Below are 21,690 nucleotides of genomic sequence, written 5' to 3'. Positions count from 1 at the left end.
GCCACTGTGACTGGCTTAGCACCTTATTTTAAACAGATTTTCATGCCAATGGTGTTTACCTGCTGCTGCATAGTATGCCATGGTGTGCCTGTTACCTAAACACTAATTCCCTTGGCTATGGGGATCTAGATTGTTGCTAACACCCATGATCTCAAACAATACTGCAGTAAATGTCCTTGTATATGTCTTCTTAAGGGCTTTTGTGAGAAGTTCTCTGAGATACAGGCCCAAGAAGGGAATTACTGGTGTATGTGTACGTGTGTGTGTGTGTTTGTGGATGTGAATGTTGCCAATTGGTTTCCAGAATGGTGGTACCAACTTTCACTCCCACCAGCAGTACATTTGAGACATGTGAGGATGTAGGGGTCCTGTATTCTAACATGGCCACTAACACTTGCCGTTACCCGGCTTTCTAATGCTGCCAGTTTAATGGGTGTAAAGTGCTATCTCATTTTTCATATGGTGATTAACCTTGTGGATTTCTTTCTCTGTAAAATGTCTAATACATTTTTTTTTGCCCATGTGTCTACTAGGGTTCCTTTCTTTTTCTTGTTGAAGGAGTCTTGTCAGTGTTAAAGGTTGCAAATATTGGGATGGAGCAGCGGCTCACGCCTTGGTAGATCGTTTGAGCTAACGAGTTTGAGACCAGCCTGGGCAACATGACAAAACCCTGTCTCTACAAAAAATGCAAAAATTAGCTGGGCATGGTGGTGAGCGTCTGTAGTCCCAGCTACTCAGAAGGCAGAGGTGGAAGGATGGTTTGAGCCTGGAAGATGGAGGTTACCGTGAGTTGAGATGGTGCCTCTACACTCCAGCCTGGGCAATAGAGCCAGATCTTGTCTCGGAAAAAAAGAAAAAAAAGAGTTGCAAATCTCTTCTCTCATTCTGTCATCTGTCTGTTAAATTTGTCCAGTAAGCAGAAATCCTTTCTGATGCAATCAAATTTATATATTTATATGTCTATCTCCAAGTTCTCTTCTCAATTCTGTTTCTTCTTGCACCAAGAAAAGCTGGGGACATACTATATCTTTGTTGTGTGTCTCAATAAACAGTGGAGTGAGTATCCGCTCTTTGCTATTCTATTTCAAAATTGACTCAACAATTGCAGTTCTTTATTCTTCTATATAAATTTTAGAGTAAGTTTTCAGATACGGAAACAGAAAGTGAATCTAAAATATATAAATAAAATAAAAACATTTTTAAAGAAAGAAAGTTTTTGGAGTTACTAAAAAAAAAATCCAACTAGAATTCTGATTAGGTTGCACTGAATTTCTATATTTCTGTAAGTTAATTTGGGGACGATTGACATCTTTATAATATATGTCATTCTAAACCAGAGTGTGGAGTGTTTCTCCATTTACTAAGATAATCCTTGTGATCTTAAAAGAATTTCAAAAAGTTTCTCCATGGAAGTCTTGGGTGTCTTTTGTTAATTCCATAATGATATATATCTTTTGGTGCTATTCTGAGTGGTGTCTTACTTTTCAAAACAATATTTTTCTAGATTATTGCTTCTAAGTTATTGCTATTGTTGACAAGATTTTTAACTTTCTTTTTTAATTTTTAATTTTCTTATTTCTTTTTTCTTTCCTACTAGAGTGGTATTGGTCAGGCCCCCCAGTACTATGTAAAATAGTTGATTCTGATGCTGAAGAGAATGTGTATACATTTTCTCACACACAGTGTTTACTTTTGTGCTCAGGTGCTCTGCTTCCCTCTTTGGGTTTGCATTTTTCCTTAGATGATTGGCCTAGATTTTCCTTACTATCTTTTTTTTTAAGACGAAGTCTCACTCTGTTGCTCCAGCTGGAGTACAGTGGCTTGATGTTGGCTCACTGCAACCTCAACCTTCTGGGGTCGAGTGGTCCTTCCCTCCTCAGCCTCCTGAGTAGCTGGTACTACACATGCACGCCACCATACCCAGTTAATTTCTGTATTTTTTGTAGAGATGGGTTTTCACCATGTTGGCCAGGTTGGCCTTGAACTCCTGGGCTCAAGCAGTGTACCCACTTCTGCCTCCCAAAGGGATTACCGGTGTGAGCCGCCACACAGGGCCCCATTTTCCTTACTATCTTTCTAACTCTTTGCTCCTTGATACTTTTAAGGTTATTTAAAAATAATTTATACCTTTTTGGGGATTATTTTCTGTGTAATTTTGTTATTTTAAAGGGAACAGAAATCATTTTTCTAATCAATTTCTAGAAATTCGTTATAAATTCTGAATACAAATCCTTGTAAATTTCTTCTTTTACTCTTTTCACCTTATATATAGTGAAACGTATGACCCAAATTAAAACACTTTAAAGCAGAAAAATTTATCAATTTTTTTTTTTTTTTGGCTAGCACTTTATATGTCTTAAATTCCCCCCTTCAGCAGGAAGAGGTGGGTTTTCGCCATGTAAAGATGAGTTGGAATCAGCAGGAATTCATTTTTATTTAAGGTTGGAATATGGATTGTGTTTTATTTCTTCGCTATGTGGGTAAACATATGTCCTGGTACTACCTGTTGAATAGTCTGTGTTTTATCCAGTGATCTGCAGTGCCTGTTCTGTCACTTACCAAGTTCCTAGATTTTTTTGAGACGTAGTCTTGCTCTGTCACCCAGGCTGGAGTACAGCGGCACGATCTTGGCTCACTGCAACCTCTGAATCCCAGGTTCAAGCAATTCTCCTGCCTCAGCCTCCTATGTAGCTGGGATTACAGGCCCGTGCCACCTCATCTGGCTAATTTCTGTTCTCCGACCCAAGTTTCTTCCATGCTTGATCTTCTCCACTGGTGTATTGTTTTTCCTGAGCCATCATCTACTGTCTTAATTACTAGAGTGTTACAACAAGAATTTATAATCTGTATTAATTTCTGGTAGGGCAAGTTCTTCTACCCCATTCTTTCTAAAAAGAGCATCTTAGTTTTACTTGGCCCTTAGCACTTTTATGTAAATTTTATAATTTGCTTAGCCAGTTTCTTGAATATGGCCATTGGGATTTTGATCAGAATTGCACTGAATATTTTTTGAGAAGGAGTCTTGCTCTGTCGCCAGGCTGGAGTGCAGTGGCATGATCTTGGCTCACTGCAACCTCCATTCCCAGGTTCAAGTGATTCCCCTGCCTCAGCCTCCCAAATAGCTGGGCCTACAGGCATGTGGCACCATGCCTGGATAATTTTTTTTTTTGCATTTTAATAGAGATGGGGTTTCACCATGTTTGCCAGGATGGTCTCGATCTCTTGACCTTGTGATCCACCCACCTTGGCCTCCCAAAGTGCTGGATTATAGGTGTGAGCCACCATGCCTGGCCCAAATTGCATTGAATTTATAGGCTGGGCACGGTGGCTCATGCCTGTAATCCCAGAACTTTGGGAGGCTGAGGTAAACAGATCACCTGAGGTCAGGAGTTTGAGACCAGCCTGACCAACATGGCAAAACCCTGTCTCTACTAAAAATATAAAACTTAGCTGGGTGTGGTGGTATGCATCTGTAATTCCAGCTACTTGGGAGGCTGAGGTAGGAGAATTGCTTGAACTCAGTAGGCGGAGGTTGCAGTGAGCCAAAATCATGCCACTGCACTCCAGCCTGGGAGACAGTGTGAGGTTCCATCTCAAAAAAAAGTTGCATTGAATTTATAAATCAATATTGGAATAGCTACATTTTTATACCCTCTGATATGGTTTGGCGGTGTTCCCACCAAAATCTTATCTTGAATTGTAGTTCTCATAATTCCCATGTCTCATGAGAGGGACCCAGTGGGAGGTATTAGAATCATGGGGGTGTTTTTCTTTGAGCTGTTCTCGTGATAGCGAGTGAGTTCTCATGGGATCTGATGGTTTTATAAGGGGCTTTTTCTCCCCTTCGCTCTGCATTTCTCCTTGCTGCCACCATGTGAAGAAGGATGTTGTTTACTTCCCCTTCTGCCATGATTTTCCTGAGGCCTCCCCAGCCATGCTGAACTGTGAGTAAATTAAACCTCTTTTCTTTATAAATTACCCAGTCTTGGGTATATCTTTATTAGCAGCATGAGAATGAGCTATTACAGTAAATTGGTACCAGGTAGTGGGGTGCTGCTGGGAAGATACCTGAAAATGTGAAGGGACTTTGGAACTGGATAACAGGCAGAGGCTGGAAGAGTTTGGAGGGCTCAGAAGAAGACAGGAAAATGTGGAAAAGTTTGGAACTTCCTAGAGACATGTTGACTGGCTTTGACCAAAATGCTGATAGTGATATGGACTATAAACTCCAGGGTGGGGTGGTCTCAGATGGAGATAAGGAACTTATTAGGAACTGGAGCAAAGGTGACTCTCGTTATACTTTAGCAGAGGCTGGTGGCATTTTCCCCTGCCCTAGAGATCTGTGGAACTTTGAACTTGAGAGAGATGATTTGGGGTATCTAGTGGAAGAAATTTCTAAGCAGCAAAGTATTCAAGAGGTGACAGAGCATAAAAGTTTGGAAAATTTGCAGCCTGATGATACAGTAGAAAAGAAAAACCTATTTTCTGGGGAGAAATTCAAGCTGACTGCATAAGTAATGAGGAGCCAAATGTTAATTGCCAAGACAATCGGGAAAATGTTTTCAGGGCATTTCAGAGACATTCACAGCAGTCCCTTCTATTACAGACCCTGAGGTATAGGAGAAAAAAAATGGTTTTGTGGGCCTGGTCCAGGACCTCCCTTCTATGTGCAGCCTAGGGACATGGTGCCCTGTTTCCTAGCCACTCTAGCCATGCCTAAAATAGGTTAAGGTACAGACTGGGCCATGGCTTCGGAGGGTGCAAGCCTCAAGCCTTGGCAGCTAACACATGGTGTTGGCCCTGTGGGTGCACAGAAGCCAAGAATTGAGGTTTGGGAACCTCTGCCTAGATTTCATAGAATGTAAAGAAACTCCTGAATGTCCAAGCAGAGGTGTGCTACAGGGGTGGAGCCCTCATGGAGAACCTCTGCTAGGGCAGTGCAGAAGGGAAATATGGGGTTGGAGGCCCCACACAGAGTCCCCAGTGGGACATTGCCTAGCAGAGCTGTAAGAAGAGGGGCTGGGCGCGGTGGCTCACGCCTGTAATCCCAGCACTTTGGGAGACTGAGGTGGGCGGATCATGAGGTCAAGAGATCGACACCATCCTGTCCAACATGGTGAAATTCTGTCTCCACTAAAAATAAAAAAAATTAGCTGGGCATGGTGGCACACACCTGTAGTCCCAGCTACTCAGGAAGCTGAGGCAGGAGAATTGCTTGAACCTGGGAGGTGGAGGTTGCAGTGAGCTGAGATCGTGCCACTGCACTCCAGCCTGGTGCCTGGCAACAGAGCAAGACGCTGTCTCAAAAAACAAGAAGATGCCCACCATCCTCCAGACCCCAGACCCACTAACAGCTTGTACCCTGCACCTGGAAAAGCTTCAGACACTCAATGCTAGCTGTGAAAGCAGCCAGGAGGTGGGCTGCACCCTGCAAAGCTACAGTGGAGCTTCCCAAGGTTGTGGGAGCCCACTTCTTACAATAGTGTGACCTGGATATGAGACATGGAGTCAAGGGGGATTATTCAGAGCTTTAAGATTTTTTATTTTGAGATGGAGTCTTGCTCTGTCACCCAGGCCAGAGTGTACTGGTGAAATCCTGGATCACTGCAACCTCCGCCTACTGGGTTGAAGTAATTCTCCTGCCTCTGCCTCCTGAGAAGCTGGGATTGCAGGCATGTACCACCATGCTCAGCTAACTTTTTATTTTAGTAGAGATGGGGTTTCACCATGTTGGCCAGGCTGGTCTTGAACTCCTGATCTCAAGCAATCCACCCGCCTTGGTTTCCCAAAGTGCTGGGATTACAGGCATGAGCCACTGTGCCCAGCCCAACTTTAATATCTCTAATATGTTCAACCAATTCTTGATTGCATGACCTCTAGTATCTTTTAGAAATACCTTTTAAAAACTAGACCCGGCCGGGCGCGGTGGCTCACGCCTGTAATCCTAACACTTTGGGAGGCCGAGGGGGACAGATCACCTAAGGTCAGGAGTTCAAGACCAGCCTGGCCAACATGGTGAAACCCCATCTCACTAAAAATACAAAAATTAGCCATGCGTGATGGTGCACATCTGTATTCCCAGCTACTTGGCAGGTTGAGGCAGGAGAATTGCTTGAGCCCGGGAGGCGGAGGTTTCAGTGAGCTGAGATTGTGCCACTGCATTCCAGCCTGGGCAATAGAATGAGATTTTGTTTTCATTTGTCATTCTTATTCTATACACACTGTTATTCTTATTCTACATATTCTCCAGTATAATGTTGAATAGAGAAAGAAATAACAGGCACATTGGTCTTGTTCCAAAGTTTAAAGAAAATACTTTTAATGTTTCACCATTTTTTTTTTCTGAGATGGAACCTCACTCTGTCACCCAGGCTGGAGTGCAGTGGTGTGATCTCGGCTCACTGCAACCTCTGCCTCCCAGGTTCAAGCAATTCTTCTGCCTCAGCCTCTTGAGTAGCTGGAATTACAGGTGCATGCCACCACACACAGCCGATTTTGGTATTTTTTCTTGCTTTTATTGCCCAGGCTGTAGTGCAATGGCACAATCTCGGCTCATGGCAACCTCTGCCTCCTGGGTTCAGGTGATTCTCCTGCCTCAGCCTCCCGAGTAGCTGGGATTACAGGAGCCTGCTACCACGCCCGGCTAATTTTCTATATTTTTAGTAGAAACGGGGTTTCACTATGTTGGTCAGGCTAGTCTCGAACACCTGACCTCAGGCGATCCACCCGCCTCTGCCTCCCAAAGTGCTGGGATTATAGGCATGAGCCACCGCACCTGGCCTGATTTTGGTATTTTTAGTAGAGACAGTGTTTCACCATGTTGGCCAGGCTGGTCTTGAACTGGCTGGTCTCAAACTCCTGACCTCATGATCCACCTGCCTCGGCCTCCCAAAATGCTGGGATTACAGGTGTGAACCACTGCGCCTGGGCCGTTTCACCATTAAGAATAATGTTTGCTGTGGACTTTTTTCCATATCAAGTTGCCTTCTTCTATTACTGTTTTACTATGAGTGTTTATTTTTATATTTATGTATTTAATTTTTTTAAGAGACTGGGTCTCACTATGTTGGCCAGGCTGGACCTGAACTCCATAGCTTGAATGATCCTACTACATCAGCCTCCCAGCTAGTTAGGACACCTTCTGTTATCGCAGGAACAGAAAGTCAAGTGCTGCCTGTTCTTTTTTTTTTGAGATACAGTCTGGCTGTGTTGCCTAGGCTGGAGTGCAGTGGTATGATCTTGGCTCACTCCAACCTCTGCTTCTTTGGTTCAAGCTATTCTCCTGAATATTCTTACTATACATATGAGCTGAACATTGAGTACACATGGACACAAAGAGAGGAACAATAGACACCAGTGCCTACTTAAGGGTAGAGGGCAAGAAGAGAGTGAGGATCCAAAAGCTACCCTATCAGGCTGGGCATGGTGGCTCATGCCTGTAATCCTAGCACTTTGGGAAGCCGAGGGGGACAGATCACCTAAGGTCAGGAGTCCAAGACCAGCCTGGCCAACATGGCGAAACCCCATCTCTACTAAAAATACAAAAATTAGCCATGCGTGATGGTGCACATCTGTATTCCCAGCTACTTGGCAGGTTGAGGCAGGAGAATTGCTTGAGCCCGGGAGGTGGAGGTTGCAGTGAGCTGAGATTGTGCCACTGCATTCCAGCCTGGGCAACAGAACGAGACTCCATCTTAAAAAAAAAATCTACCCTATCAGGCACTATGCTCACCACCTGGGTGACAAAATCATTTGTATACCAAACCCCAGGGCCACACAATTTACCCATATAGCAGACCTGTATATGTACCCCACTGAAACCTAAAATAAAAACTAGAAGAAAAAAATGTAACCACACACCCACTAGAAATGGCTATAATAAAAAAGTCAGATAGTAATGAGCGTTGGTTGGGATATGGAACCCTCATACATGTTGATTGTGGGTATGTGCAATGGTGCTACTTTGGAAAACAGTAGGGCAGTTCCTTAAGAAGTTAAAGGTACAGTTACAAAATGGACTCAGCAATTTCACTCCCATCTATACCTAAGAGAAATGAAAACATATGTGTCTATGCAAAAGTTGTACAGAAATGTTCATAGCAGCATTATTAATAATAGTTAAAAGGTATAAACAGCTCAGATGTTCATCAGCTGATAATGGATGAACAAAATTGGTATTTCACTCAGCAATAAAATTGAATGAAATACTGATACATGCTATAACATGAATGAACTTTGAAACATTATGCTAAAAGAAGCCAGTCATAAAAGACTACATAGCATATGATTCCATTTATAGGAAATGTCCAGAAAAGACAAAGCTATAGAGATAGAAAATGGATTAGTGGGGCCAGGCATGGTGGCTCATGCCTGTAACTCAAGCACTTTGGGAGGCTGAGGTGAGCGGATCATCTCAGGTCTGAAGTTCAAGACCAGCTTGGCCAACATGATGAAACCCTGTCTCTATTAAAAATACAAAATTAGCTGGGCGTGGTGATGGTGCCTGTAATCCCAGGTACTTGGGAGGCTGAGGCAGGAGAATTGCTTGAACCTGGGAGGCAGAGGTTGCAGTGAGCTGAGACCGTGCCATTGCACTCCAGCCAGGGCAAAAAGAGTGAAACTCTGACTGAAAATTAAAAAAAAAAAAAAAAAATAAGAGAAAATTTAGTGGTTGCTTAGGGCTGGGTAGGGGATAGAGATGGATGTTTGGGGGTTGAAAGCTAAAGGATACAGGTTTTCTGCTGTAGGGGATGAAAGTGTTCTAAAATTTACTATGGTGATGGTTGTACGTATCTATGAGTATAATAAATATCATTCAATTGTATACTTGGAATGGATGACTCATATGGTATATGAATTACATATAAATAAAACTGTTACAAAATATTCATTGTTATTTGAAATTTATAAATATAAAATTTGTCAGCATAGACTTGTTTATAGATTTTTTGCATCTTTTTAATGACTCTAAGTCTATAGTTTTATTTCCTTTTTATTCATATTTGCTTATGTCCTCTTTCATTTCTTGATTATTGTTACCCATGATTTCTCCATTTCATTGATATTATTAAGTACCAACTTTTTGTTTCATTGAGCTTCTACACTGTATCTTAGTTTTCTGTTTAATTTATTTGTGGTATTATTGTTATTATTGTTGATGTTGTTGTTTTACAACTAAGGTAACTCAGCGTTTGGACCAAAAACTTTGGCTCCAGAGCCAGATTCTTAACCACTGCACCATTTTTTTGTTTGTTTTAAAGTTTACTTGGACTATTATTAGTGTTGCTAATCAGCTTTCTTCTGGTTAATATTTGCCAACTATATATTTTTCCATTTCTCTACATTTAACATTTATATGTACAAAATTTTAGATGAGTTTCTTATAAATAGCATGAAGTAGATTAAAAAAAATTTACCTGGAATATCTTCACCTTTAAATTGATAAATTTAATTCATTTACATTTATTGTGGTGACTGAGATATTTGGAGTTATTGATACCATCTTACCCTTGATTTTCATATGTTTTTGTCCTCCTTTCTTGCCTTAAAAAATAATTGATTGACCTTTGTACCCTTTCCAACTTGAAATCTGCTCTAGGGCCTGATTGGCCTGTCCCAGGATCCCTCCCCTAAACCTCACTCACTACATTTCTATAGATATAGTTCTCTCATATACACGAAGATGTGGTTTGTAGATCCAGTTGCATAGTCTTTTCCTAACATGACCATTGTAATGCAGAGGAATAACTGATATGGAAGGGAATGAAGATGATGGCAGGGTGCTGGGAAAAGTTTGATGGAGTCTTGGGTCTTTTCCACCCTTCTAGGTAGCTGGCCTGGGGCAGAGAATCACTTGAACCTGGGAAGCAGAGGTAGCTGGGACTATAGGCAAGTGCCACCACCCCTGGCTAATTTTTGTATTTTTAGTAGAGATGGGGTTTTACCATGTTTGCCAGGCTGGTCTTAAACTCCTGATGTCAGGTGATCTGCCTGCCTCGGCTTTTCAAAGTGCTGTGATTATAGGCATGAGCCACCGCAATGATTCTTTATTTTATTTTTTTTAGGGATGGGGTTTCACTGTGTTAGCCAGGATGGTCTCAATCTCCTGACCTTGTGATCTGCCCACCTCGGCCTCCCAAAGTGCTGGGATTACAGGCGTGAGCCACCGTGCCCGGCCAAAGATGATTCTTATAAATCATTACAAAGGAAAAAATCAGGAAGGGATATGAATGGGAAGTTTATAGGATAAAGACTTACAAATAGATCAAAATCATACGAAAAAAATGTCCAACTCCTTTCAGAATCAAATAAATGTGAATTTATTTAACACAACATACTATTTTCTGCTTCTCAGAGCAAGAATACTCAGTGTTAATAAGGGCATCTAATACACTTTTGCAAAATCTTACTTTTCTGGAGAGTAGAATATCTCCAGAAATATCTGTGAAAAGCCTTACCATTTTTTTGGACTTTTGACCCAGTAATCACACTTTTAAGATTTATTCCAAGGGTTTAGTCAGACAGGTATATGTGTATAGATACTGTTTATAATTGGGAAGAGCTGGAAGAAGGCTACATGTCCACTATTGGTACTGGTAAAATAAACTGTGAAATTATGAAATACAACATAATCTTTAAAAATGAAATTCTGATGAGTATGGGAGAAAATATATTGTAGTAACACAGGGAGAAACTGCCAGGAAAAGTAATACGTACAGTCAACATTCATAAGAGATTCTGTTTGTGATCTTGCATGTTTGGCAATATTTTATGTATTATTTTGTTCGCAGAAACAGAGAATATTCAATTGGCACAATTGGATAAACACAATAATGTCCATTAAACAACAACCACAAAAGTCTGGAAAGCAAGATGCTAGGAGACACATAAATGATAAAGAAGAAGATGCAATGATTTTTTGTTTGTTTGTTTGTTTGAGACTGAGTTTTGCTCTTGTTGCCCAGGCTGGAGTACAACGGAGTGATCTCGGCTCACCACAACCCCCTGCCTCCTGGGTTCAAGTGATTCTCCTGCCTAAGCTTCCTGAGTAGCTGGGATTACAGGTATGCCCTATTGTGCCCAGCTAATTTTGTATTTTTAGTAGAGACGAGGTTTCTCCATGTTGGTCAGGCTGGTCTTGAACTCCCAACCTCAGGTGATCCACCCGCCTTGGCCTCCCAAAGTGCTGGGATTACAGGCGTGAGCCACCGTGCCTGGCTGTATAACTTTCATTTGAAAGAGATTCTGGGGCTATATCAAAGAAGACTGGGAGTTGATTTTACAGCAATTTAATGGAAATACATGAATGGAATATCACGGTGGAGATGCCTGTGGGACACACCATGGTGAGTGGGATCAGGACAGCCTGGACAGGAGCTGAGGAATGGGAAGATAAGGAGCAAGAGAATGTAGGAAAGAGGCAAGAAGTCAGAGGAGTGCAAAGAGAGCAAAATCTATATGCAGCCTAATGATGAAATCTACATGCAGTCCCGATTAAAAACTGACTGATGCATACAAAATACTTAGCAAGAATCTCTCAGCCTCTGGTTTGCTGTAAGGTGCTTCTTATCTGCAAACGCAATAGTTGTATGGGGGCTTGTACCGCCTTGCGGACTGAGTTCTCTTCATTGTACACCTGAAGCCCCTGAGGATCTCATATTTCTGTGTGTTCCTGGGCCTCAAGTATTGAGAATTACTTTATCCCTAAAAGGAACCAAAGGCTAAGAAGAGACAGTGGTGGATTTGAGGGAGACTGAGGATTACTGCCCAGGACAGTCCTGCACTGCTAACTTGATAAAGACCATGATCAGTGACAGATGCTATGAGACTGGCCTCAGGGGAAAGAAAAGGGGGAGAAGAGAAAACCAATGACAGTGCCACCTGAAAGCAAAGAGGTGAAATGGTGCTTGTTATCCATCTGCAATGTAGGAGTGAACAGGAGGTAGGCTGGGTCATTCATAATAACTCACTCCCCCTGCCCTACAGTCATTGGACTAATGCGTAGGCACATGACTCAGCCCAGCCAATCAGTCTTTCCCAAAATATTTCAAAGTTGGAGGTGGGAGACAGGAACTTTTTTTTTCTCCTTGGTTACAAGGTTATCAGGGGTGAGCCCAGAATGGCAAGTGGCCACCGTGTGAAGGATCCTGTCCACAATAGACATGACCAGTATGGAAAGATAACAAAGATGAGAGCACACAAGAATTCTGATGCCATGATCCTGGTTCTCAATGTCCCTAGAGACAGCTCTACCTTTGTCCATTTTTGTTTTGGTCATGGGAGCCTTTACACGCCCCCTTTATGCTCAGATTAGCTAGAATTGAATTACAGCCACTTGCAAACAATAATCCTTATGAATATAGGTTCAGATTGATGTTGCTAGTTTCTGCCCAGTGTGTTAGTCTTACACTGCTAATAAAGACATACTTGAGACTGGGTAATTTTTTTTTTTTGAGACAGAGTCTCACTCTATTGCTAGGCTGGAGATGAGCTTGGCTCACTGCAAGCTCCGTCTTTCGGGTTCAAGCAATTCTCCTGCCTCAGCCTCCCAAGTAGCTGGGACTACAGGAGTGTGCCACCATGCCCAGATAATTTTTGTATTTTTAGTAGAGACAGGTTTCACCAGAGACTGGGTAATTTATAAAGAAAAAGAGGCTTAATGGACTTATGGTTTCACATGGCTAGGGAGACCTTACGATCATGGTGGAAGACATTTGACATTTTTTTTTTTTTTGAGATGGAGTTTCGCTCTTGTTACCCAGGCTGGAGTGCAATGGCGTGATCTCGGCTCACTGCAACCTCCGCCTCCTGGGTTCAGGCAATTCTCCTGCTTCAGCCTCCTGAGTAGCTGGGATTACAGGCACGCGCCACCATGCCCAGCTGATTTTTTGTATTTTTAGTAGAGACGGGGTTTCACCGTGTTGATCAGGATGGTCTCGATCTCTTGACCTCGTGATCCACCCGCCTCGGCCTCCCAAAGTGCTGGGATTACAGGCTTGAGCCACCGCGCCCGGCCTTTGGTGGAAGACATTTGTCTTACATGGTGGCAGACAAAAGAGCTTGTGCAGGGTAACTCCCATATATAAAACCATCATCTCGCGAGACTTATTCGTTACCATGAGAAAAAGTATGGGGGGAACCTGGCCCTGCCCTTGACATGTGGGGATTATTACAATTCGAGGTGAGATTTGAGTGGGGACACAGCCAAACCATATCACCCAAGATGTTTAATTCAAAATAAAATAACAGGAGGAGTCAGGTAGGGTTTTGTTGTTGCTGCTGTTGTTTTGAGATAGGATGTCTCTGTCAATCAGGCTGGAATGCAGTGGCGTGATCATAGCTTGTTACTGTAGGTAGCTTAGCCAGGCATGACTGGGGCAGGAGAGGGGTTCCCTCACTCCATCAGGAATGTCAGGCAACCATCAGGTGATGATCAGGCAGTTGTCACACTGCCTCTCTAAAGTAATAATGGGTCGCAGTCATCGCCAGGGAAAGGCAGTTTCCCAATAGATTAGAAATATCTGTAACTGGTGATTGGCAGCTTCCCAACAAGATCTCAGGAGTTGGGTGAGTGAGTTCAAGCATGCGCATTAAAAGGCAAAATGGTGGAGTTTAACTGGTATAACCTTCTGGGGGCATTCTACTGGAAAAGTGATGCAAGATGCCAGAAGTAGGCCAGCATATAAAACCCCAATTCCAAGGTCAAAGGGGACATGACCTCCAAGGTGTCCACTTGGCCCTCTTCCAAGTGTATTTTACTTTCTTTTCGTCCCTGTTCTAAGGCTTTTAAATAAACTTTCACCCCTGCTCTAAAACTTGCCCCGGTCTCTTCTGCCTTATGTCCCTCAGTCGAATTCTGAGGAGGCAAGAATTGACGTTGCTGTAGTAACAAGCTCACTGCAGCCCTAAGCTCCTGGGTTCAAGCAATCCTCCTACTTCAGCCTCCCTAGTAGCTAGGACTACAACCATGAACCACCACTCTCAGCTAATTAAATTTTTATTTTTTTTGAATAGAGATAGGGTCTCACTATGTTGCCCAGGGTGGTCTCAAAATCCTGGCCTCAAGTGATCCTCCCACCACTTCCTCCCAGAGTGCTGGGTTTACTTGAGTGAGCCATTGCACCTGGCTAGGCTTTTTATTAAAACCCATGGCCTGCATCTTTTTCTTGTTGTATTGATTAGTTTTTTGCTTTGCATTCAGAGTGCTGCAGTATGATACTGGGATGCTGTCCCTTTGGGATACTGGCTTCTTTGGGAGTTCCTCCTGAGGGGCAACCTGGGGCTTGTCTTCCTCTAGTGACTTAACTGTGTTGTGCTTACCAGTTACAGCCAGGTGGTCTTGGGGCATGGGTGTCTTCACTGCAATGAAACAATGAAATATCTTGTTCTTAAGTAACCCCTGTTGGCTTATGAGCCATTTCATTTGCTTAACAATCCAGCTTCACATTAGGTTATGCATGCAAGCTACCCATCCTCCTAATGAGATGTTCTTTTGATACAGCCATAGGCTTTGACATGATTAGCCCAAGGAAGAGGTATCTTGGCCGTGCTCATAAAATAGTGTCCCATGTCTATATGTGGTAGTGGATGATGGTGCCATCCACAGTGCCTGTTGAAAGAGGATTGGATTATTTCTGGCACTTCCATATAGACATATTTGGAATTCGGTGTTAGTAACTGACAACATCAGACGTACGCAGTTATCCTGATGAAATAACTGTGTGCATCTCATGTTGTCAGTCAGTTACGAACACCAAAAATGGTAAGAAGATTATTACTGACTCCCCATTTAGAAGGAAATCCAAGATGTTCATTCACCCAGATTCTCTGGACAGGAATCTAGACTTTTGGAAGGAACTGCCCGCTGTTTTGAACAGAAGAGCAACAGGTAGGTTGATAGTTCCTGGAGTATTGTTGACCTTGGAACACAGAGAGTTTAAGAAGGGAAATAGGGAAGCAGAACCGGGAGAATAACATACAAGTTATGGCGGGTGGACAAGGATATCTCAAAACTTGGCTTGAGACCGGCAAATATGAAGAAAGTGTCCGTAACTCAGTGTGGAGGGGATTGCATATGATGCCTACACGCATCAGAGGAAGTCTAGCCATATTGGTTACCTTCTGCTTCTGTGTGTTGGGTCTTTCTAGTAGGAATATGGCTTAACTGTAACCAGTTTCAGAGAGTTGCTACATGAGGCAGGTTTGCGGGGGCTATGCCTGATTGCAGCCCTTCTCAAGGCATCTTTTCTTTTTTTTCTTTTTTGAGATGGAATCTCCCTCTGTCGCCAGGCTGGAGTGCAGTGGCGCCATCTCGGTTCACTGCAATCTCTGCCTCCCAGGTTCAAGTGATTCCCCTGCCTCAGCCTCCTGAGTAGCTGGGGTTACAGGTGCGCATCACCACATCTCAGGGCATCTTTTCTTTGCACAGCTGTAACCAATGGACAATGGGCCGCAAAATCTCACTACGCTCCCCTTTGGCACACTGATAAGATGAAGTGTGGACACACCTGACTTAAGTGGGGAGGGTGAGGCGCATCAATATGAGGCACTAAGCCAGTCAGAGCCTGCTCTAGGAATTTGAATTGAGATAAATAGAAATGTTCTGGTTGCTGATGGGCTCTAAATCTGAGAAACAATGACTCAGAGCTGGGACTGGTTGGTAGTCATCCCTTAAGAAGAGCACACAGATGAAACTGATTTAAGTAGGAGCGACGAATGGAGTCAGCGTAAAGAGATGCCTCTTGTGCTCCAGCTCCTGGTTCCAGTGTCCATGAGGCCTGAATACACTTTGTTTCCTGTTCTTGAATTCCCTGTAATCTCTGTACCCTTGCAGTTATGCCCCCTTTTCCCAAGAGCTGATTCGACGGGGCTTCTCTTCTTTGTGACCAAAAGACCATTGACTAGAACAGATGTTGAGAACATGATCAGTGTGACAGCTGCTAAGTACAGAATGCAGCCTGATGAACCACTCAGCAGGCCAGGGTGACTACAATTGCACGTGTGTGTGTATGTTTAGGGGGAGGGGCATTAAATCACTAGAGATGAAAGGATCCCCCCCCCCCCCCCCGCACATAACCATCTTCTTTTTCCTGTCTTAGTTCCTTGGCTGCTCTCCATCTCCTGGCCCCAGCTGCTAAGAGCTATTTCTAGATAAAGTCAGCAAACTGTTTCTGTTTCTAAGACTGTGAGTCCAGAATCCCCTGCTCAGGAATGTCCCCTCTGCCCTCATCACCTGCACTCCTCTCTCCCTTTCTCTGTATCACCTCTTCACCTTATGGAATTGTCTTATCCCTCAGGGTCTTTTGACATTTTGAGAAAATGAAGTGGAACATTAAACTCCTGTAGCAGCGTCTGTCTCTGGTGGGGGCTGGGAGGCAGGGAGCAGCTCTCTGCAAGGACTTCATGTCTCCTCCACCGGGAAGCTCTGCTTCTGAGCTCCATCCTGGGTAAAACTCTTCCAAGCTCCAGGGTCTTCCCAAATTCAGACAAACTTGGGTCAAGGTTGCACAGTCTGTGTCTGTAGGTGGGACGGTAAGATGAGGGCACAGGGATTGGAAGGGGGCAGAGGACCCAGCTATCCTTACTTCAGTCACGGCGGTCATCGGGAAGGTGCTGTTGTCATAAATGCAGCCATTGGTGCAGGGCTCTATGGCCCCATGTTGTTGGCCTCTGTGCCGTTAGGAAAAGGTGGTCCCCACTGGGAGGAGATGAAGTGGAGGCAGGACTGAGGCCACACCTGCCAGTCTTGGGACAGCCAAGCCTCCAGCCACCTGTCCTTGTTGAGGTTGGCGTTGGCAGGTAGGGGTGGCAGGGGTTGGGTGGGGAGAGGCAGTGGCAGTGAAGTTTTGTAGAGTAGTGTGCAAACACAGGAGGAGCAGGCAGAGGACCACCACAGGGTGACTTGGATCTGCTGGAAGTGGCTGACACCCCCCCATTTGCTGTAGGAAGTCATTGAAAGCCATGGAACTAGGCCTGGTCAAGTGGCTGGGGAGCTGGGTCTCCCACTCGAGCAATTTGTCTCTTCCAGTGCAGTGGGAGGAGAGGGGCTGCCTTTGTCTCCTGCACTCATCAATTTCTGGTTCTGCTGTAGCCCTAGGCCTCCTGATGGCCAGCAGTAGTTTTTGTTTTTGAGACGGAGTTTCACTCTTGTCGCCCAGGCTGAAGTGTAATGGTGCAATCTCAGCTCACTGCAACCTCTGCCTCCCAGGTTCAAGTGATTCTCCTCTCTCAGCCTTCCTAGTAGCTGAGATTATAGGCACCCACTACCATGCCTGGCTAATTTTTGTATTTTTAGTAGAGATGGGGGTTTTACCACATTGGCCAGGCTGGTCTTGAACTCCTGACCTCAGGTGATCCGCCCACCTCGGCCTCCCAAAGTGCTAGGATTACAGGCATGAGCCACCACACCCAGCCAGTAGTTTTTTTTTTTTTTTTTTTTTTTTTTTATAACGTCTTTTGAAGCACCAAGTTAAACTGACTCGAGAGTGGGACATTTAATTATAAGACTCATCTGGCCAATGGTCTGTTCCAGGATGTCTAATGGGCAAGTGAAGTTGGATCAGGCAGAGGAAAGGCCTTTCCTCTGAAGGAGGGACATGTGTGAGTCTCTCTACCATGCTGGAACAGGTGGGGAGGAAGGGGAAGCACCGAGGGTGAAGGCGGTGTGAGCATGAAGCCTGATCTGAGCTCTCGTTCTCAGGGCCGGGTCCTACCTCTCTGAACCAGACTGAACTAGGGAGACTGAAGAGCCCACGCATAAATGCCGTGGGGTGTGGGCCTCAGCATCCCCTAACCTGTGAGCATTGCCTCTGCATGAATCCCGGAGCCTGGGCCTTCAGCCCTAGACAAGGGCCAGCCCACAGCTTAACCTTCACTTGAAGCAGAAATTCTTTGCTAGAGGTTTGTGTTAGCAGGGTCTTTTTTCCCAAATTTTTTTTTGTTTTTTTTGGAGACGGTGTCTCACTCTGTTGCCCAGGGTGGAGTGCAGTGGTGCGATCTTGGCTCACTGCAACCTCCGCCTCCTGGGTTCAAGCAATTCTGCCTCAGCCTCCTGAGTAGCTGGGATTACAGGCCCACGCCACCAGGCCCAGCTAATTTTTGTTATTTTAGTAGATACCAGGTTTTACCATGTTGGCCAGGATGGTCTCAATCTCCTGACTTCCTGATCTGCCCTCCTTGGCTTCTCAAAGTGCTGGGATTACAGGCATGAGCCATCTCACCCAGACTCTTTTCTCTTTATAATATCCTCTCTAATCCACTCTCATTTTTTTCCCCTTCCCAGAATTGTACTAATATATGTGACACGATAAACAGCCATCAGAATGGATAGTTATAACATTCTTCAAGGGTCTGGGCATATTGGGGTCTGCACCATTAACAGGGCCCAGGTGAATCCAGGTATTCTGACATCTTGGCCCCAGTTATGGACTCAATTATATCCCCCTTGTTCATATGTTGAAGCCTTAACCCCCAATGTAACTATATTTGGAAATGGGGCCTTTAAGGAGGTAATTAAGGTTAAATAAAGTCATGGGGTGGGGCCCTAATCCAGTGTGACTGGTGTCCTTACAAGAAGAGTGACAGCAGCAGGGTGGGACGCACGTGCACAGAGGAAAGGCCATATGAGGACAGTGGGAAGGCGGCCATCTGCAAGCCAAAGAGAGGCCTCAGGAGAAATCAAACCTGCTGACAGCTTGATTGTGGACTTCTAGCCTCCAGAACTGTGAGAAAATACATTTCTGTTGTTTAAGCCACCCAGTCTGTGGTATTTTGTTATGGCAGCCCAAGGCTGTCACATATCTGTAATGTAACACAATTCTAGCCAAGAAATGTGGCAGGAAGCCCACTGTGGGGGAAGTGGCTTTTGGGAAAGGTCTTCAGAAGAGATGTCTTGCTCTTCCAAACAGATGTGTGAGGACCGATATCCTTTTCTGCCTTTGGATACTGTGTGAGGGGTCATACCTGTAGCCACAGTAGCCCTCTTGCTGTCATGAGGGGAGTCATTGACCTGCTGAGGAGGGGGTTGAAAGAACCTGGATCCATGATGATGTCAGGTGCCTGAATCATGGAAGCCAGCAAATTTGTGTGTGTGTGTGTGTGTGTGTGTGTGTGTGTGTGTGTGTGTGTTTTCTTAAGCCAGTTATTGTGTCACTTGCAACTGAAAGACTCCTGGCTAATACGTCCATCATAAGAGCCATAACCTAGGCTGGGCGCGATGGTTCATGCCTGTAATCCCAGCACTTTGGGAGGCTGAGGCATGTGGATCATGAGGTCCGGAGTTTGAGACCAGCCTGGCCAACATAGTGAAACCCTGTCTCTACTAAAAATACAAAAAACTACCTGGGCATGGTGGCAGGCACCTGTAATCCCAGATATTCGGGAGGTCGAGGCAAGAGAATTACCTGAACTCAGGAGGTGGAAGTGGATCGCGCCACTGCACTCCAGCCTGGGCAGCTGTGGGAAACCCTCTCTCAAAAACGAAAATAAAAGAGATATCCCAGAATTCTGCGCGGCGCCAGCCCTTCCGCCACGGCCGCCATTGGAGAGCAGCAGCCGTGGCTCTTTGCTACCCTGCGGCTGTGGGCCTCAACAAAGGCCAAAAGGTAACCAAGAACACGAGCAAGCCCAGGCACAGCCGTCTCCTCGGGCGTCTGACCAAACACACCAGGTTCGTGCGGGACATGATCCGGGAGGTGTGTGGCTTCGCCCCGTATGAGCAGTGCGCCGTGGAGTTACTGAAGGACTCCAAGGACAGACGGGCCCTCAAGTTAAAGGAAGGGTGGGGACACGCAGCTGCGCCAGGAGGAAGCGGGAGGAGCTGAGCAATGTCTCGGTCGCCATGGGGAAAGCCGCTGCCAAGAAAGGCTGAGTCCTGGTCCCTGCCGTCTCCCTGAAATAAATAACAGCTTGACGCCCCAAAACAAAAACAAAAACAAACAAAAAGAGCTATAACTTGGAAGCACAGGGAAAACTGAAGCCGGTGAAGCCTCTTAGGCTGAGTGGTGATAGAATGGCTGTATTAGTCAGGGTTGTTGAGTATAAACAACAGAAACAGACTGCGGCTAATGTAAGCTGTAGAAAAATCATGGAAGGGTAATGGGTTGCTCATGGAATTGATGCGGAGGCCAGAGAATCTGGCTCAGGAATGGGCAGGAGCTGAGGGAGGCCGGGAAACAGGCTAGGACTCCACTGGAGTGTTACTTGGGTGTTTCCGTTCCTCCCTGGACCCTCACAGTCATTGCTGTTGTGCGTAATTTCCCAAATGTTCCCGTAGCTTTGTGTTTTTTCACAAAAGTCAAGGCCCCAGGTGGGAATCCTGATTACGTAGCTGACCATGGTTCTGTACCTGAGTAAAACTTTATTAGGGTTTAGCATATGCAATAAAATGCGTCGATTTTGGGGGTACATTTTGACAAGCTCTGACAATTATTATTTTTTTAGACAGAGTCTCACTGTATTGCCCAGGCTGGAGTGCAGTGGCGTGATCTCGGCTCAGTGCAATGTCTGCCTCCTGCGTTCAAGACATTTTCCTGCCTCAGCCTTCTGACTAGCTGGTACTACAGGTGTGAGCCACCATGCCCGGTTAATTTTTGTATTTTTAGTAGAGACAGGGTTTCACTATATTGGCCAGGCTGGTCTCGAACTCCTGACCTCAGGTGATCCACCTGCCCGGGCCTCCCAAAGTGGTGCAACTCTGACAAATTTTTATACCACGTAACCACTGTATAGAACATTTTCATCTCCTGCCTCTCCCACCCCAGCAATTCCCTAGTACTGCACCCCAGCCAATTCTCATCTTCTATCCTAGGCAGTAGATTTGTCTTTTCTGGAGTTTCAAATGAATGACATCATACAGTATATCGTCTTCTGTGTCTGGCTTCTTTTGCTCAGCAAAATGTTTTTGAGATACATCCACCTGGTAGTGTGCCAATAGTTTATTCCTTTTTTTAAATTTTTTTATTTTTTGAGACAGAGTCTCCCTCTGTTGCCAGGGCTGGAGTGCAGTGGCGACACCTCGGCTCAACGTTGCCTCTACCTCCTGGGTTTTTCATGCCTCAGCCTCCCGAGTAGCTGCGATTACAGGCACGTGCCACCACACCCAGCTAATTTTTGTAATTGGTAGAGTGGGGTTTCACCTTGTTGGCCAGGATAGTCTCGATCTCTTGACCTCGTGATCCACCCACCTTGGCCTCCCAAAGTGCTGGGATAATAGGCATGAGCCACTGTGCCCGACCTAGTTCATTCCTTTTTAATACTGAATAGTATTCCATTGTATGTATAAGCACACTTTGCTTATTCATTCACCTGTTGATGAACATTTGTGTTGTTTTCAGTTTTTGGCTGTTATAAAGAAAGCTGCCATGAACATTTGTGTGTAGTGAGGGGACATATACTTTCATATCTCTTGGGTAAATACCTAGAAGTGGAATTGCTGGGTCATATATTTAACTTCATAAGAAACTGTCAAATTGTTTTTCAAAGTATTTCCAATTTTTACATTTCTACCACCAGTGGATGAGAGTTCCAGTTATTTCACGTTCTTGCCAACATCTTTGTATGACCAGTCTTTTACAGTTCAGCCATTTATTATTTTATTATTTATTTATTTATTTTTTGAAACCGAGTCTTGCTCTGTCACCAGGCTGGAGTGCAGTGGCACAATCTTGGCCCACTACAACCTTGACCTCCTAG

At 44.7% G+C, this 21,690-nt stretch overlaps 1 pseudogene; it reads left to right on the top strand.

Annotated features, from left to right (window-relative positions):
- Positions 1-16,535: 16,535 nt before the first annotated feature.
- On the top strand, positions 16,536-19,867 carry LOC116554517 (annotated as a pseudogene).
- The last annotated feature ends 1,823 nt before the right edge of the window (positions 19,868-21,690 follow it).

Source organism: Sapajus apella, unplaced genomic scaffold (assembly GCF_009761245.1).
Source record: "Sapajus apella isolate SASKATOON/1434 unplaced genomic scaffold, GSC_monkey_1.0 scaffold14, whole genome shotgun sequence".
NCBI classification, from domain to species: Eukaryota; Metazoa; Chordata; class Mammalia; order Primates; family Cebidae; genus Sapajus; species Sapajus apella.
The sequence above is the reverse complement of the archived record's forward strand: the minus strand, read 5'-3'. Positions and strand labels throughout refer to the sequence as shown.